The sequence below is a fragment of the Chamaea fasciata genome, unplaced genomic scaffold, assembly GCF_029207755.1.
Source record: "Chamaea fasciata isolate MVZ Bird 193981 ecotype frontalis unplaced genomic scaffold, bChaFas1.0.hap1 SCAF_1, whole genome shotgun sequence".
Taxonomy (NCBI): domain Eukaryota; kingdom Metazoa; phylum Chordata; class Aves; order Passeriformes; family Sylviidae; genus Chamaea; species Chamaea fasciata.
The window spans coordinates 33,567,160-33,585,455 of NW_027094086.1; the positions used below are offsets into that span (position 1 = coordinate 33,567,160).

Below are 18,296 nucleotides of genomic sequence, written 5' to 3' on the forward strand. Positions count from 1 at the left end.
GCTCCCGGGAGCGCTGCGCAGGGCTGCGAGCGGGGCGGCTGCCATTGTCCCTGCGGGCGGGGCGCGGAGCCGAGCGGAGCAGCCCCGAGCTCCGCCGAGCGGCAGCGGCGAAGGGCGGTGGCGGCCCCCGGACCGCGCCGCGCTGCCGCCCGCCCGGCCCGGCCTCCCCCCGCCCGGGGCCCGGCCGCTGCCGCCCTGCCGGGGGGTAGGGGGGAGTGACTTGTGCCTCCCCCTGCCTCCTCCCCGTCCAGCCCTCCTCTGGGTAGAAGGGGAGGAGGAGGAGGAGGAGGGCGAGCGGTGGGAGGGTCTCCATTGAAATAAACAAGCAGGCAGTTATTAAAAAGGAACATGGCGGCCGCAGCCCCAGCTTCAGCTTCATCTTACAAAGCGAAGGTCAGCGCCGGCGGCAGCGGCGGGAGACGGCACTGACCCCGGTAACGGCCCCCGCACGGCCCCGGCGCGGCGGGGGGGTGTGCCCGAGCCCCCCGCGCCTGCCCGGCCGCCCCGCGTAGCGCCGGGGGACGCCCGGGGCCGCGCCGGTGCGCGGAGGGGCGGCGTTGGCGGGCGGCACCGCGGCCGCGGCGAGGCGGCTTCCCCCGCGCCGGCGGCGGGGGGAGCGGGGCGGGGGCTGCGGCCCCTCCGTGGGGAACCGACGGACCGCGGGGCCGCCCCTTGCCGGGGCATCGTGCTCGCACCCCCGCGCCCGGCGGTGGGGGGTGGGCGCGCGGGGTTACTTCTCCGGGACGTCCCCCTGTTTCGGCGGGGGGGGGGGGAGGGGGGGGCATAGGGCACCCCACCCTGCCGGGCCGAGGGGGCCGGTTTCCTGCTTCCAGGCCAGGCGGAGGTCGGGTGCCGCCTCTCCGCGCCCCTGGCTGCGGGGGGAAAGTGCGAGGAACCGGGAAGGCGAGGGGCTGATCGAGGGGTCAGCAGAGACTGCTCTGGCCGGGCCGGGGGAGGATGGGGCAGCTGGGTGCGATTTTGAAGGGACTGTTCAGGACGTTCCCCCTCACCCCCAGCACGCAGCGATCGCGAAACTTGAGGGAGGGTCTCTCCCCGATGACAAAAGGGGTGATTTGGGGAGCAGAGCGGCGCACGCCGCCTCCTCTTCCCCGGCTGACAACGACTCGGTGCGCAGCGCCGCGGGCCGCTCCGCGCTCCGGCCGCGGGGTCGCGCCGGCCGCCCCGCTTTCCGCGCCGGGCAGCGACCGAGCCGCCCGGCGCCCTCTCCCCTTCCCCCTGCGCAGGGCGCCTCGCCGCCGCTCCGCGCTCTCAGGGGATGCGAGGAGAAGGAGGGGGCGAAGCGGGCAACTTCTCTAACTTTCTGCGCGGGGGTTGTGCCTGCCCGTGCGCGCCGCGCAGCTCCGGGCCGAGCCGCGGGGGCGGACGGGCGGCGGGGCGTCGCAGCTGCGTGCGAGCGCAGCCCGGGGCGCCCGGCCGCCGCCTCCCCGCGGCCCGGGGAGGGGTGGGGGCCCGGCCGCCGCAGTGCCGTGTGTCTGCGTGTGTGCGCGGGGCGGGGAGCGGCGGCAGGAGGAGGGGGAAGAGGAGAGCAGCCGGCCGGGCGCGGGGCCGGGGTCTCTGGGTGGGTGCCGCTCCGCTCCCTCCCGCTTCCCCGGAGCGGGCGGCGGCTGCAGGCGGGGCGCTCCGCGGCGAGCGGAGCCCCACGCGTGAGGCGCGGGGGAGGGGTGCGGAGGTGCCCGCCGCCTCCGCGGAGGGCGGGTGCGCGGCCCCTCCCCGCCTCCGCGCAGGGCGCTGTGTGCGCCGCCGCGGGCACCGCGCGGCCCGGAGGCTGCGGGGCCAGGCGTAACCGGAGCCGTGTCCCTCGGCTCCCTCGCTGCCCCTCGCTCCTTTGCCGCCGCTTGGGCCTGAGCGTTCCCCCAGCTCGGGGACCGCACGCTGCTCTTGCCGGAGAGGGGCGTTCAGGCCGTGTAGTTTGTGGGAAACCTGCTCGAGAGCCTGGCAGAAAAAGGTGGGGGGGAGGGAATTTAAAAAAAAAAAAAAAAAGGCAAGGAGGTTGCTGGTAGTCACCCGCAAGTCGTGATATCTGTATATCATGATACATACATAGTTTTGAGTTGGCCTGTATACTTCAGTCTGAAGTGTGTGTATGTGGGACACTGTATAAATGTACTTGTAATTTAGCCAGAAGAGTCTCCTTGTGAAGGGAGAACAGCCTGCTTGTTCGATAATAATCAATTGTTTCTATATTTCACTTTTTTTTTTGTTCGTTTTTTTTTTTCCCCTCAGAGTAGTAAGAAGCAGGTGAATAGGCTTTAGAACTAAACCCATAATGTTTAAGTATAATTTGTGCTACGCATATAGCGCCTGGCTATGGCAGTTACGGCAGAGCTCTATTACCACTGTAAATAAGTAAGCATTTAAGACTGCCAGTCTTTGTACTTAAAGCATTTTTTTTTCGTTGTTGTTCCGCCATTGTGGCTGAAGGCAGTAATTTGGATTTTATCCCTTTGGGTTTTTTATGTACTGAACTATAAAAACAACTCTAGTCAGTTAATTTCCTGGCTCCTTATAACCCAGTGACAGTGTTGGGCCACCTGGTGGGCTCCTCTCGTTGGGGAATCCTCTGGCAGTGCCCAAAGGGAGGGAGCTGCCAGTCTGCTGTGTTGGATGCTCTCTGAGAAATGACCATGTTGCATACTGTTTTTAATATCATACTGAAAATATTACACCCCTAAGCAGAGATCTTGTTTTTGTAAACACGGCTTGATGTGGATGGAAACCTAGTTGTTTTATTGCACTTGGTGCAGGTACTTGGTGCCTCCTACTTTTTTCCAGAGCACTTGTTTGTTTACGTCAGCGCTGGTGTCACGAATAGGATATACCAGCTTTGCACATATTTCCACGTACAGACGTATATGCAAGCACATATGTACACTCATGCATTTGTATCTCTTACTTTTGCATTTGTGGTAACAGCTCTTTGGGGACTGGACATAGAAGTTGGCTCTGTTGTGTCATATGTAAATTGCCCCCAAATGGTTAATCCTTAAGTGTGGGAAGCTTAATGTTCATAGAAAATCTTGGTTATCTACAATCTTAAAGAAAATACTTTGTCATGGACTCAACCTTCAAAAATATTGAGTACAACTTTAAGAAGAAAGGTTCATCTTTTTTTAACATCATGCAATATTTTGAAGAATCACATTATTTTTAATATATTTTTATCTTGATGAGCATTATGCAATAAATGCATGTAAAACGTGCTGCAATCACCTCATCTTTTTAGTCACGGTACTCTTTTATTTCACATAAAACCTGAAGATATCTCAACTTTCTATTTTCTCAAGCTTGTGGTCTTTACTAGGGAGAGAATCCATGTCTGATGTGGTTCTTCAGTATCTCTGCAATGTCTGAAGGCACTTCTTTACTAAGTGTGTAAATTCCTTATTGTGTGTCCTGGTGATGTCAGTGCTAAATTTGAAACTCAAGACCTTTGAGGAAGGAATACTTCATTGCCATCAAGAATGGTACTTTTGGAATCAGTTTAAGTTTTTAAACTGGAATTGTGTTATTTCAGAGAGAAAATAAAGGTTATTTCTGGTGGAAACATTAGAAAATATAAGGGATTTATTTACATGTAGTGTAGTATATTGCATTAAACTGAGACTCTGAAGTAAAAATTAATTACTTAAGAATAATGTTTATGTTTTTATAATTGTTTAGGGTGTAGCTTGCTCATTAGAAGGCTGAAAGGCTCTGTTGAAAGAGGCATGTACACCCTTCTGTAGTGTTGGCATTCCCAACTTTTCCCTCTGTCCTCCAAAAAACCAGTTAGAGCTAGCCCATCTGCAGAGAGCCCAGATTTTGCAGCAGGAAGAACAAAGTCAGTGAGCAAGCCAGCTGCTGCTACAATGCCCACTGTCTTCTGCTCCTTGCCTTTGTTGCTGATGTCACCGTCTCATTGGCGAAATCTGGGCTTCTGTGCTCAGCTGGAGTTTCTCTAGCACCTGACTCCAGAATTGCAGAGGCTTAAGTAGTCTAAGGCTTAAGGATGCTGTCAGTTCGTTTGAAAGAAAAAGGTGAACCAAAGGCTGCTACCAAATTTAAATATAAACGTAACTCTCTTTGTCTGCTGAGCACTAATAGATTGTGCATTGGAGAGAGGGAACACCGAACTAAAACTGTTCTTGCCATGTTCACTTCTTTATACATTTGCTGTGGTTGGCCTCTCTAAACAATGCAGTTTGCATGCAAGTAGGTATATTTAACAAATTCCACACATTTCTTCAGTATTCTGTTAGCCATTAAAATACTCAATATTCATTTACGTCCATGTTTGGCTTTAGAGGTCAGAGGTTAAATGTGTTGTTACTGTATATACTCTGCTGTGTGACACAGCATTTTAAACTAAGAACAGAGTAACATTGATAATTACTTTGTAGAAGGCATATAACAGCATCCATTCATCCATCCATTTTCTGCTGTTAGCTAACTTAGTTACAGACAGCTACTCTGGCAGGATCCCCTATTTTTATTTTTAAATGAGGTGAAGTTCACTGCACAACTTTATTTTTGTTAGTTGTTAAAACATTCTTATACTTCTGGCAGCAGATAATGACAAATTCTTCAATGTAGTGCTGGGAGCAAGGGGGGCGGAGAGGGAGAAACAGGGAGGGAGAGGAGGGGAAAAAACCCTCCTGAGCATATGGAGACATCCAGAAAAAGATGTGCATCGTCAGCTGTGATTCCATTGTGTGCTTGCAGACAGGATCTGAGCTCTTCTTCTCTTGGGAATTTAAACCTTACAGAAGTATTCTTTGGCTTTTACCCGTCAGGATAATGGAGCTTAGATAACATATATTTCATGTATTTGTTGTAGATAATATTTTGATAATATTTTATGATTTCAGGGAATAAAATACAGTTTCCAGGACTCCTGCTCTGTGTTGGAATAGCATTTTAAACAGTCATATGTATTGCTGAAATGGTAACTTTGAGTAGTAAAATAATTTCTAATATTACATCAGTGATTACATATTACGAAGGCATCTTACCAGTTCTACAGTTAGTAGCTTGTCAGCAGCATTTACATTATGCAAACACCTGCTATTTTAATGATTCAGTAGCTTAGCCTTTACAAAACATACCAAGTAGAAATCTGACATGAAAAAGAACAGGTTGTATACTTTAATAAATTTAGGATACAGAATTAGGAAAAAAAAAAAAAAAAGACAAAAAACCCAGGGAATTTTTTAGACAGTTTTAAGACAAAGCAATTTTGTCAGTGTTGTGAGTATTCAGAAATAGCATTTATATGATGGAAAAATGAGTGGGGGAAATTAATTTTCTTCCATTCAGTCCTACATTTACCTATTACCTAGAACAGCCTTTCCTCTCCTGAGCATCTGGAATACTTTTGCCGATTTTATACAATTATTTTGAGTTGATGAATAGTTGGAAAAATAGATCTCGAATGTTGTAGATTTGCTGCACTGCATTTTGTAACTGTTTGTGATTTTTCAATCTTTTTCTGTGGAAATTGCACGTTATTCAAATTAAAGGCTAATGGAAATTTTATTTAAGAGTTTTATGGATATATAATGGAAACAATTCCTATGGAAAATGTATCGTCATTGGAGTGCTTGACATCTTGAAGTTTGAAATTAGTTCATTAATTTAAATGTCTGAAGCTATACCGCAGCATATTAACAATATGCACATTTTTTTTCTTCTGTAGCTTCATCATTATGCTATTCCAAGTCTTGCATTTCCTTAAATGGCTTCCATAACAATCTCTCATTAATACAGTTACTGACAGATATTATTTTTCCTTTGCTCTCATTTTAGCAGTTACAACTGATAGTAAATCTCACTCTTTCTGTGAGTGTGCTCCCATTACTTAGGTATTCAGAAGCTTCTTTGGAATGTGCATTTGCTTTTTGCAGCTAAGATGCAGTGTCTTCAGTAAATTCTATTTACTTTTCTCTCTTTGTTTTTGAACTTCAAGAAGTTATTTTCTGTTTGGAAAGGCAAACCGGTATTTTGCTAGAAGTGTCTCCATTACATGGAAACCTTTATTGGATTAATGAAAGGGCAGAGAGTATAGGTGAAAAATTAATTAAAATATCTACCGAATGTGTTGATTTATCCATATATCTTAGGTAGTATGGATCACATGAGCTTCTATGAGGGGACATAGTGCAAACATATATCTGCTGCAGTGTTGACTGAGAGTTGCTATTTTGATGCTTTTTTAGTGAGCTGTGTAAGACATATTGTTGCTCTTGGGTAGGATTTATAGTGGGCATATCACAATTGGCTGCTTTATTGGCTGCCTCAGTGGAGAAGCCAGGGATTGAAGAATGGGCATGGAAAGTGAAAGAACATTTTGCTTGTTAAGTCAGAATTATTATGGAATTTTACTCTTACTCTGCCTATGCTGTAATTCATCTGTGTGTGAACAGATTTAGTTTTTCATTGCTGTCGGTATTGATCTCTAATGAGCCTGGCCCATGGATTTTGAAGAAAATCACTCCAATTAAAAACAATGCAGCTTGTCACCTATTTGTACCTCATGAGTTATGTAGGAGATACTAAACTGCATTTAAAAAGAAAACTTTTTGAGAATAGAGGAAAGTCTGCCTAGGAATAAATTTGAGAGTATATACTGACACTTTTATTACACATATTTTTATGGACTTACAAATTCATCATATGCCTGTGTGATGGAATTAGAAATTTATTTTAAAAAAACCCCAAACCCCAAGCAAACCCTAAGAAAACCCAAGGTCATAAGTTTTAGTACTTGTGAATCTGAGAGAGAGTTCGAGTATTATCTGGGCTACAGAGAAGACTATTTTTCTTTGTTCTGCTTATACCATGCTTTGAGTTCACAAAGTAGCTCTTCAGCCCTTTCTCTTTTCTCTTTCAAAATTATTGTCAGGACTTGCTGACCAAGTACTACTTATATTCTGAGAAATACATGTGATTATTGTCAACTAATTTTGCTTACTATTCTCATTCAGATTTATACCTTGGTCTCCAGATACATGGACAATGTCCTCATCCTGTTCTATCCATTTTCTGAAATAGATTCTTCATGGGGGAATATTGAGTGTCTAGAAATAAATAAATATTTTCCAGTTTTCAGTTATATTCTCAAGGAGAAAAGCTCTTCTTCCAGTCTAAACCTTTGTATTTTTTCCAAAATTAAAATTTACAGCTAGAAATGTACTGTTTTTTTAAATGAGTCCAGAAGAGTTGTTGCCATTATCTTGGGTGCAAAAAAAGATTTAACTTGTTGATACTTCACAGGCTATAAAATGTAGCTCTAATAGCATAGTTTAAAGGTTTTTCATTTTAATTGCTTGCCAATTTTTGTTGGCATTTGCAGTGCAAACATACTTTTGCTTGTTTTGCTGGATTTTTTTAAGCATTACTTTGAAACAAAGATACTGAATTTTTCATGAGGCCTCAAAATATTTTCTTGCTACAGTTCTGTGTGAAGCTAGTGATAACTGCATGATGGTGAGATCATTTGTGGCTCCTTTTCTTCTTAGTTGAGGAATGATGGAACATGAAGACTGGATGTAGATGAGAAAAGCCTCACAAAGCTCTCCAAGTTCACACTCACTCATGCTGTGGATGATCTTGTCCAAGTATGTCTGAAAGTGGCAGTTCTCACTCCTTTCAGCTTAACTGTAGTTTGTAGCATTGATGTCTGTGTGTTTTGTTCACAACGAAGTTTTTATAGACCAAGGAGGTAAACACATCTTAGGTACCTGGAACAGAGGCCAGAAGGGAAAGAAGTGACTGTGCTCAAAAGGAAAATAAAGATGTAAAGTCTTCTGAAGTCAGAAGACAGACAGTTTGTTGTTCTGTTCCATATCAATTGTTTTTAGTTGAGGTTTTTTGACCTTTAAAACAGTTTTCTTTTACTCTTGTGGGATGGGGGATTGGATGGTGGTGTTAGAAAATGGCAGGTGTGGCTGTGGTGTATTCCATTTTTATATCATAGGTTATGTTGATAATTTGTGAGTTGTTCAGTTCGTGAAGGCAGTGACCTGCTCTTCATGTGGGCCTTAGTGCACCACTGTTAACAGAGTTACGCCACTGTGAGACCTGGCTTCATGCAAGAGTAGTTTCCCTTGAGTTCTGAGGGTCATCCCAAGAAGCAAGCTCCTGATTCTTGTGGGATTGGCATAGGCATAGGTTGTTTTTGTTGGCTTGCTTTTTCTTTTGCCTCCAGAATGGGCTTGAGAAGGAAAGGAAAAGGACTAACAGATGATTTCATTGTCCATATTCATCACTTCTTTTCTTTGCTGGCAGTCTAGTTTAGTTAGAGAAATGTATCAGAAATATACTAGAAAATACATCTATTCAGGTACATGATCCTGTCACTAGTTGCTCTATAATTCAAGAGGGTTTTTGGGAAGAAATGTCTTGTTAGTCATGTTTTTGTGTTTCGAAGGTAGTGCTTCTGCTGTGAAGCTATGGTGCGTTGTCTTTGTTTTCAGACAATATTATTGTTAAACGTTTTATGAATAGAAGAAATCAAAATCAGCAAAGCTTATCCTTTCCAGTGAGGCCTTGTGGACACCACTGTAATGGTCAGGAGCCACATGACTTGTGTACAGACTCCTCTGGCAGCTGTATTGGAGGCCACAGAGACCAGGAGGTGGGATGCAAAAATAGGGAAAAACAGCAGGAAAATAAAACTGAGCAGGCACGTGAGTTGTCAAGAAACAAAATGGTAGTACCAATTCACTGATGCACAGGAGGTGAAAGACAGGTGAGTGGGAAATGCTCCTGTTTGGACAGGCAGTGTCCTGTTTACTGCTTCTCAGGGGGTGTCCTCACTGTGGGTGGGGACTGCAGCCCCCATCTGCTGCTGAGGCTGTGACTTCTCTTGGGTGTCTCTCTGAACTGCCAAAAGATCTAGTAGCTTACTTAAAATTTTATTCCAAGACAAGATTTTTTTTTTTTTTTCTGTCAGCAAGGACGCACTCCAAGCCCCGAGTCTGTGATCCACAGAGCTTGTGTGCTTTTTGGACATTCCTGAGGAAATAATGTAGTCTTATCTTCTGTGTGTATATTTTATATAAGAATACTTCTTTGTTAGTGGTGCCCCTAAATAGTCTGTTACTGTAGTTGTATCCTGTCTGACTGAAAGAACTTATGCAGAGTTTGTTTGAAGAAGGTTTCTGTAAGATGGCAGAAATGACAAAGAAAGAGGTTGATTCTAAATTCTGTTACTCTTGAAGCATAATTAGCGTGGTGTTGTTTTGTTATTTTGGTTTGTTTTTTTTTCTGACAACTCTTGTAGTGTATCTTTCGTTTTATTTGTGTTCTCATTTGCTTTATGTTCTGCCTTTTTATTTGTCAGAGTAGGAAAACTCTTCTTTGGTAGTTTGCTTGGATACACTTGACACAAAGTGCTATTTGACCTACATGCAGAAATTCAGGTATAATATTTGTGTGGGCAGTGGCATGCTCCTCCCTTGAAGAAATTATTTTGCTGTGGAATGTATGACCTCAGTTCTATGGGACTCTTCACTGCTTTATGGGAGTCCATACCAGTGAAAGGCTTTCTGTTCACTGATGCTTGTCACTTGGTCAGGAGTATTGTAAGTAAAGGCTGAGAGAAGAAACATGCTTCTTTACATGCAACTTATAATAATGGTTGAAAGAACACCAGTTTCTCCTTTTTAGAGATTTGAAACTAATGTGCTATCAAATCAAGCAGTCAACCAAAAAAGGAACCAAGCACTTTCAGAGTTCTCACAGATTCTTTAGTGCAAATAGAGGCTGTGTACTGTGTAAGTTAATGTAAACACTTCAGCTGCTATCACTGTGAATTTGCAGTAGGCAGCAGGTAGAAAGGAAGTTGTGTGCCTGGAGTGATTGTGCAGCTGGAAGGGGGTTGTAGTTGTGTCTGGAAAAGCAGATAATGCTCTGCAAAGTTTGTGCTTCCCTTGTTGTGTTATGCTTAAAACGGCAATGTGCTAAACATCGTAATTTTGTTCTTCTATTCCCATCTCCAGAAAAAAAAAAAAAGACTAATACTTTTCTCTCAAATTTGTTCCTAGCATGCTTGAGATGTATCTGAGTAGTGAGGCCCCCTGCATACACAGCCCCTAGAAATCATTGTCTGCATCGCTGAGTCTTGGTGAGTTGTCTATATCCTATTGCATTTAATTGGATTGTGTTGCAGTTTTGTCTTCTTCACTGGGGAGTTTGATGCAAGATACCTTAAATTGATTGTGTGGATACAGCAGAACAAACCTGCTTATATGTAACGTGTGATACTGTACACTGAGTGGGAATACTAGTATTTTAGAAACTTTGAAAATTATGGTGAGACTGGTTGTGGAAGCAGAAGGTCCTTGCTTTGGTGCCAGGACCAGGAGTGGGACTTTTTGCTAAGGAAGAATATCACTTGATCCCTTCAGCCTTTCTCATTAGGTTTGTTTGATATTTTATACTGTAACTAAGGAATTGACATTTTTCAGATGTGCTGATTATGGTCTGTCTTATGGCAAAGGTTGAATATGAAATAATACAAGCTTTTCCATCCGACTCTGTGCACTAATAAATTACTTAAATTGAGGGTTGAAATTGGTATAATGACACTGATGACTTAAACTGCTTGTTGCTCAAGAATTACTGTCTGATGACTCCATCAGGCAGTGCTGTGCCTGTTTAACTCTACTCTCAAGAAGGGATAATACCACTGAGAATTAGAAAAAGAGACCCCTGCGGATTGTTTAAATGCAGACTAATAATAGTTTGGTAGTGCACTGAAGGAAAGTAGAATATAAATGCTGTGGTTTTATTTTAGGTATGTTTGATAAACCAGTATATTCACTCGGTGTAAATCTTTTACAACAAATATGCATTTGAGATTTTATGTGAGAACCTTTTCAGTGTACTCATGAATAAATGTTGTCTTTTAACACATAGAGTGACTTATTAAGGTCAGAAATATGTATTTTTGAGGCTTGTACGCTAAATATAGAGGTGGGAAATGAGCCTGCTGAAGGAGTTTTTAGTTGTTTGGGGGATGGCTGTTTATAAAATACCAACCAAATATGGGTAAAATTATGTATGCCCACATCAGGTATCATTTCCTCTTTTGTTAATTTTGTTCAGCAGTTTTTGCAAGCTAACAAATCTTTTCTTTAAACTTTCCTAATTTTCTAGCATCGGTGAATGAGAAAAGAGATGAAGCAGTTTTCCAGTCCTTTTTTTTTCTGTCTTTTCCCTTTTCAGTTCAGATAAAACAATCTGGAGCTCATTCTGTTCATCGAAGTTTATAATTCTGGTTAATAATTGGTTTTTGTTTTATATTAACTTCAAAATGCTTAGCCATGGAGATGTTATTACTTACTTACACTTATTACTTACACCATATTACTTATTACTTATTTACACTACTTACCTGAACTGCACAATCATAATGTGCAGGTCTTTTCAGTAATGATCTGCTTTTGTAATCATTTAAGCAAATTGTTTCAAAAAATGCAGAGACTCTAAAATATTGTTTTCCTAGTGAATAGCACTCAGAATGAGTTAGGTGTGTGTAATAAAGAGAAAAATGTCACTGCCAGGATTCTCTATAGAGAACATGAAATTTTGTTGTCAAGTTGATAGTATGTTTGTTTTCAGTTGTCTCAATTTCAATTTTCGATTAAAAAGCCGAATGCATTAGGGAAATACCAAAATAAAAAGCAATTTCCATATAATTGCTTGTGGTTTTTCCTAATTAATTTATGTGGAGAAAAAAACCCCGTCTTTTCCTTACTGTTGCTACATTCTGCACTAAAACTATAGATTTGGTTGATACAGTGATAGAAAATAATCTGCAAACTTTACAGATGATGACCTAAACACAGTTGCTGTGTTCAGGAAGTTCAAAACCTTTAATAAGAGCGAATATGATATGAATATTTGTATATGAAGTCTATGGTGATGACAGTGAGGGATAAACCACTGTAAAAAACGGGTGTCATGAAAGGATTTATAGGGCAAGGATGAAGCAGAGAGGTAGTTTTCACTCAAAATATCCTTTTGCTTTAAAATGTGTGGTTCTCTCTGTGTTCCTATTATAGGCAGTTCAGGAAAAGCACGTTCCATTAGCCAAGGGATGGTTTAAAATCTTGGTTCCATTGAAACCTTGGAAAATTTTGTATTGATTTTTTGAGTGTCGAGGGCTTCAGTCATATTATTTGACATACTTGCACGTTCACCTTCTCTGTTGCAAGATCAAAGAGCTGTAGCTGTTTATTTTAACCAGTATACCCATCTGGAATTATACTAGTGTTGGAAGGATACATCAGTTGGAGTGTCATTTAAGAAATCCTGGCCTTGGCTTTTCACTAGTGTTGCTTGTGGAATTATAGATGTCGGTTTTGACTGTATGTTGTGAGACTGTACCACGACTGAAATTGTGCACATTCAGCTTGTCTACCACCGTGTCAAGTTTTTTGGAAAATGAAACTACTAGTTACAGCTTATTTGGTCTATTTTTTATGTTAGTTGAGGTAGTGGGAAGCAGCTGCTATGTGCTAACAGAGAAGGGGATGCAATTAAAATGATGATAAGTTTAGACTTGCAAAAAACCCAAACAGATAAAAAGATCTGTTTTAATTTCCAGGCTAAAAGTTACCAGTCAGAAAACATTTTTTTTTTCTCTCTCTCTCCTTTTTTCATGAAGTGGTTTGCTTTGTAAGGAATACTTCTCAGCAAAAAGAACATACATTAGAGAAACCTCAGTTTTCTGTCACTCTTGATCTGGAGAGTCTGTTTTCATCTAACTTTGTAGTGATTTCATTGTCGTTTGTGTTGTAGTTAGTGTCAAGTGTGATAGAAAATATTTGTGTGTCTGTTCATTCTGAGTTATAGTCCTGTTTTTTACAGCTGTAGTAGATGTAGAAAATTCCGACAAATGTCTCATTTTTGACTGTCTTCTCCTAATACATGTTTGTGTAAAGGGAATGCTGTCAGAAAATAAAGTGCAATACTGAAAATAAAACTGCCTTGTATCAAAACAAGTTAAGAGCCTTGGGTATTAATTTAAGGATTCAAATAAGGAACTTACAGTAGATTCCAAGGATCAAACCTGTATAAGGCAGAGCTCACTTCTTTGAGCTTGCAAAGCAGGGCCGGAATGGTGCTTACCTAGAACTCAAGTCAGTTCAGAGCACCCTAATTTCCACAGAAACTGAAATAAAATGTAGGTATGTGTCATCTTTAATGAATCTGGCCTTCTCTGTGAGGGATACTTAATATACATTGAATTGGTTTGTGATAAATTAAGGGAGTGTGTTTTCATTGCTAGACCTCAAAACTGGGGAGTTGTGTTTTGCATGAAATGTGATAAGATTATTCTGTGTTCAGTCACTGCTGTTCAGTAGTGACATTAGTTAACGTGAATTGCCTATGAAGATGCTTGTAAAAGTGGATGCTTGATTATGGTGAATTTAATGTAATCAGAGTTAAAATGATACTCCTAATCTGAGAGTGAAGTTCTGTGTGGGTGGTACGATGAGAACTGAAGTATTAGGAAATGAGCATCTATTGAGATTTATACAATTGCACTCTAAAAGCTTTTTTCTCCTAAAATTGGAACTGGGAGTTTATGAAAAACATTATTTTGTGGAAAAGTTGCGATTTACACAGATGTAGGATATTGCATTTCTTTCCTTTAAATTTTATGAAAATCTAGAGTACTGTAGAGAGAAATATTATGCTTGCAACTAGCAGAACTAGATTTGTTAGTAATTAAAGTACTTTTAAAATACTTCTGCAGTTTTGAGGCCACAACGTTCAAATTCATTGTAAAGCTGGATTAAACTATTCTTATGTATGTAAAACTCATTACCTACTGTAAACGGATTTAAATGGAGTGCTCTGTCAGTGAACTTTTTACTGCATTGATGGAACCAAACTTAATATATATCCAGGACTGTTGAAAATGCTCATTCAATTGATTGAAGCTTGCCTTTTGTATGTAGTTATATCCGGGAAGATTATTTTGAACATTGCAGTTTCAGTGAGATAAATAAAAAATATTTAGGAAATGGGATTGCTAACTTGATTTTATTCACTTCTTAAATATTGGTTTTGACTTTGTAATGGTCTTTGCTAAGATTTTTCATTTCTTACCTTGATAGGAACCTTTTTATATGGACAAAGTTATACTGTATTAGCATTAGCAGAAGGAATAGCTGTCATTATCATCTGTGGAAAATCAATGTATATTTTATATATAGATTGATGACATTGTATCGCCAGTATTGGAGCCTAGGAATTCTAGAGGGGTCAAGAACAGGACAACGGAGCGCTTGCATCATCAAAGAAGATGAGATGCATTTACTTGGGCAGATTTTCCTCTGGGCCTGCCTTTAGTCCCTGAATTGGGAGGAGTGAAATATTTACACGGCTTGGCTCTTGACAGTAAATAGTATTAATTAAATACAGGGCTTGAAAATGACACTGGTATTTCAGATGAAGGCCAGTAGATTTTGCCTTGGCTTTCTGGAAATTGAATTCCAGTAGTCTGTTTATTTGACAGCATTATAGTACAATACTTTGAGGTTCATGGATATTTGTGTACATTAAAGTGGGTGAATTTTTCTAATACCACATTGTGGGGATGTTAGGCTCAGAAGACTTATCTGCTGTAATGGTAAGGAAATTGGTAGATGATTATAATATAAAGTGTTGTACAATGTATTTCTTTCTGATTAATTTCCCTTTATATTAACTGGACTGGCAAAAAATCACAGGTTTTCTTTTTAAAACAAACTTTGGATGTTGAAAAATTCAGATTAAAGGTCCTAGATAAAGTCCAGAATTATGCAAATGATTTAGAAATACTGGTGAGTATTACAGTATCATTGTGCAGGGCTCTAACTATTCAAATATGTTACAGAAACCTCCTCCAGTCATCTCACCGCAGCCAAAAAAGGGTACTGACACTCTTCTGTACACAGTATTTGGCAGTGTGTAAATATGTTGCTAAAACTCTGTTTGCAGCTATGGCCACAATAAATGAAGAATATGTTCTGTTCTCCTATTCCAACATCTGTTTTTATGGTCCAGATTCTTGCTTTTTTTTCATTATCAGTACTTTTCTTCCTTCAGTAATCCCAAATCAATAAACTACAGCATTCTCTATACACCGAACCCTGTATCTTTCAAAATGACAACAATGGGCAAACTAGGAATATTTAAAATTAGAACTGAGGAAAGAATTAGTTTTATAGTAGGTAGTGCAATTTGGTTTTTTCCTTGAGGGAAGTTGTAGTAGTGTCAGGAGGAATTAAAATGTTTCTATTCATGTTTTTTTTCAGTATGTTTTTCTTAGCTTGTATTTGAATGTTCTCACTTAAATTTTAAAACGTTATCCTTAAAAGTAATGCATCGAATTGAAGATCCCTTTTGGCCTTGGATTCCTTTGTCCTTCAATCTCTAAGTACCTATTTTACTGCTTTAAGAGAGTGAGATATCCCCTACATTTCTTTCTTCGGGTCATGAGCTTGAAACTACTGTGTGGTGACACAGTTTAATAGTATTTTAAGATGGAATAAAACCATCAACATTTCTCTAAAAGTAGTGGCCAACACATGAAATTTCACTTGGGTTAATTTTTATGGCCTTTCAGATTTCAGTTGTGGTTTTTTGCTTGGCTTCTCTTCACAGATCCTGGTTAACTGTGTTTTTATTGCTTAGTCCTGCTGAACAGACTCATGTAAAACTTTTTCTGTCTCGAGTTACAGTATGTAACTTCCAGAATGTATCCTGTGGTGGAATAGGGTTTATCTGCAGCTGATGGTACGTGGAGCTTGATGCATGACTACTAATGTTTAAAATATTCCTTGTCCCTGACTGTGGTTTTAGTCTTTTCTTCCTCATAAGCTTGTCAGTATCCAGGTTCTAGGCTCTTGATCAGCTGTGTTGGGTTTGCATGGCCAAGCTTTGGTAATGGGTGGATTCTTTGAGAAGCTGCCAGAAGCTTCCTGCTTGTCCAGCAGAGCCAATCCCTTTGCCAAAGACAGATGTGCTGCTGGTCAGGGCTGGGCCAGTTAGGAATGGTGGTAACACCTCTGAGATAACATTTAAGAAGAAGAAGAAAAAAGTTCTTGCATAGTTGTAATTGCAGGCAGAGAAGAGCAGGGCGGGAATATGTGAGAGGAACAGCTCTGCAGACACCAAGGTCAGTGCAGAAGGAGGGACTGGAGGTGCTCCAGGCACCAGAGCTGGGAGTCCTCTGTAGCCCATGGTGATGGCCATGGTGATCCACGGGGATGCAGAGATCCGCCTGCAGCCTGTGGGGGAGCCCTGAGAGGAGGCTGTGACCCTGTGGGAGGCCCATGCTGGAGCAGGGTCCTGGCAGGGACCTGCAGACCTATGGAGAGAGGAGTCCATACTAGAGCAGGTTTTTGGTAGGACTTGCGACCCTGTGGAGGACTCACAGGGGAACAACCTGTCTTGAAGGACTGCACCCCATGGAAGAGCGACCCACACTGCAGCAGGCTGGGAAAGACTGTCGCCCATGGGATGGACTCAGATTGCAGCAGTTTGTAGAGAACTGTTGCTCCTGAGATGGACCTGCTTTAGAGAAGTTCATGGAGAACTCTGTCCCATGGGAAGAACCACATGTTGGAGCAGGGGAAGGATTCCTCTTCCTAAGTAGTGGCAGAGACAAAGGGTGATGAGCTGACCATAAACCCCATTCCCTCTCTTCCTGCACTGGTGGGGGAGAAGACAGAGCTGGGAAGGAAGGAAGGGTGAGAAGAAGGTGTTTTTAAGGTTTTATTTTACTTCTCATTATCTGGCTCTGATTTTGTCAGCAATAAATTCAGTTAATATCTCTGATTCTAACTTGTTTTGCCTGTGAAGGTGTTTGGTGAGTGATCCTTCCCAGTCCTTATCTTAGCTCATGAACTCGTTATACTTTCTTCCCCCTGTCCATCTGCAGAAAGGAGTAAGAGAGAGGTCTTTGGTGGGTGTCTGGCATCAGACTATGGTCAACCCACTAGATCAACATTGAAATATTTGAGGAACCAATACCAGCAAGTCAAATTATGTAACACTATTGTTGCCACACTTAAAGCATACTCAATACAAATCTACGGAAGCAAAAAAAAAGCCCCAAACCCAAACTACCCCAAACCAGGCTATGTTATATGAGATACCACTTGCTATTTCGCCACTGTCGCACCCCAATTATGCTACCGCCACTACGACAGACTACAGGTTATGTGCCACAACCTAAATGGTTCTATTAATTTTCATCCTTAGTTGGTTAGTGCCAAATATGCTTTGTATATAGCACATATGTTTCACAATAGTATGTATTTATTTTTGAATACAAGCATGGAACCATGCATATGGTGCTCTGGTCCTGTTTTAGGTACTGTGAGCACTTCAAGGGGAAAAAAAACCTAGCAGCCTGCTGCTGCTGAACTTGATTCCAGTAACAGTAGCTATCAAAGTTGCCTCTTACTCGTCCTCTTATTTGCTTCATCATTCAGTTTCTGAGCTATTTCCTTCCACCCCCAGCTTCCAGGAAAACTGTTTTGTGGTCTTCTGATACAATCTCGTTAAGCTTTGGGATAGTCCCATGTTTTGTGTGAGGACAACTTGATCCATGGTTGTGAGACTTTCTAGGGCGATAGATTTACTTGTGTGTGTATATTTTGAGGGGGAATTGCTTACTGAAAATTTATTTTTGGCTAGCTTAATGAGTTGGCTGGAATTTCATAAGTAGCTTCATTGAGGAATGGGAGAGAAGTCCCTGCTAATCAGAAATGCTACAGTGGCTCGCTTAGGAAATTTTGAAATGAAAAGTTTTGGATATCAAGGCTAGAGTCACAGCAAGACTCAACAGTCAGTAAGCCACAGGGAAGCCACCTGTGTGGCTATGGCAACAGCTCTGAGCAGGAGCTGCTGTGGGGTGCAAGGAGAGGGCTCTTGCAGGGCCACCATCTCAGTGGCACAGCCCTGGGCAGAGGGACAGCTGATGGCTCCCTGCTTCCTGGCCTCTGGACTCACTCCCTGGCTGCTCCTGGGCCCAGGGTGGCCCTGCCTCTCCCCATTGTGCCAAGCTGGGGACGGGCAGGTTGCCAGTATTTTACAGCTGTGGCCGAGTGTCACCCACTTCACCCGGGGTGACTGCAGGAGCTGTGCCTGCAAATGCACCAGCACTCGGGACCCTGATGGCACTGGGGACACAGCCATCTCTGCTGAAGCAGGGAGAGGCTGGAGGGCAGATAGCAGCATGCCTCCGCCCTCTGAACACAGGGATGTGGGTGCACAACAAGATGGAGGAG

At 42.4% G+C, this 18,296-nt stretch overlaps 1 protein-coding gene across 3 annotated transcripts in view; it reads left to right on the forward strand.

Annotated features, from left to right (window-relative positions):
• Positions 1 to 225: 225 nt before the first annotated feature.
• NCOA2 (nuclear receptor coactivator 2) overlaps positions 226 to 18,296 on the forward strand; it is a 189,445-nt gene continuing 171,374 nt past the window's right edge. Inside the window, exons 1-2 of one of the 3 annotated variants that reach the window (XM_066180299.1) lie at positions 226 to 434; positions 10,047 to 10,126. The gene's annotated coding sequence lies outside the window, so the exon portion shown is untranslated. The remainder of the gene's footprint in view (positions 435 to 10,046; positions 10,127 to 18,296) is intronic. The other 2 variants (XM_066180302.1, XM_066180308.1) reach the window with 2 other exon arrangements.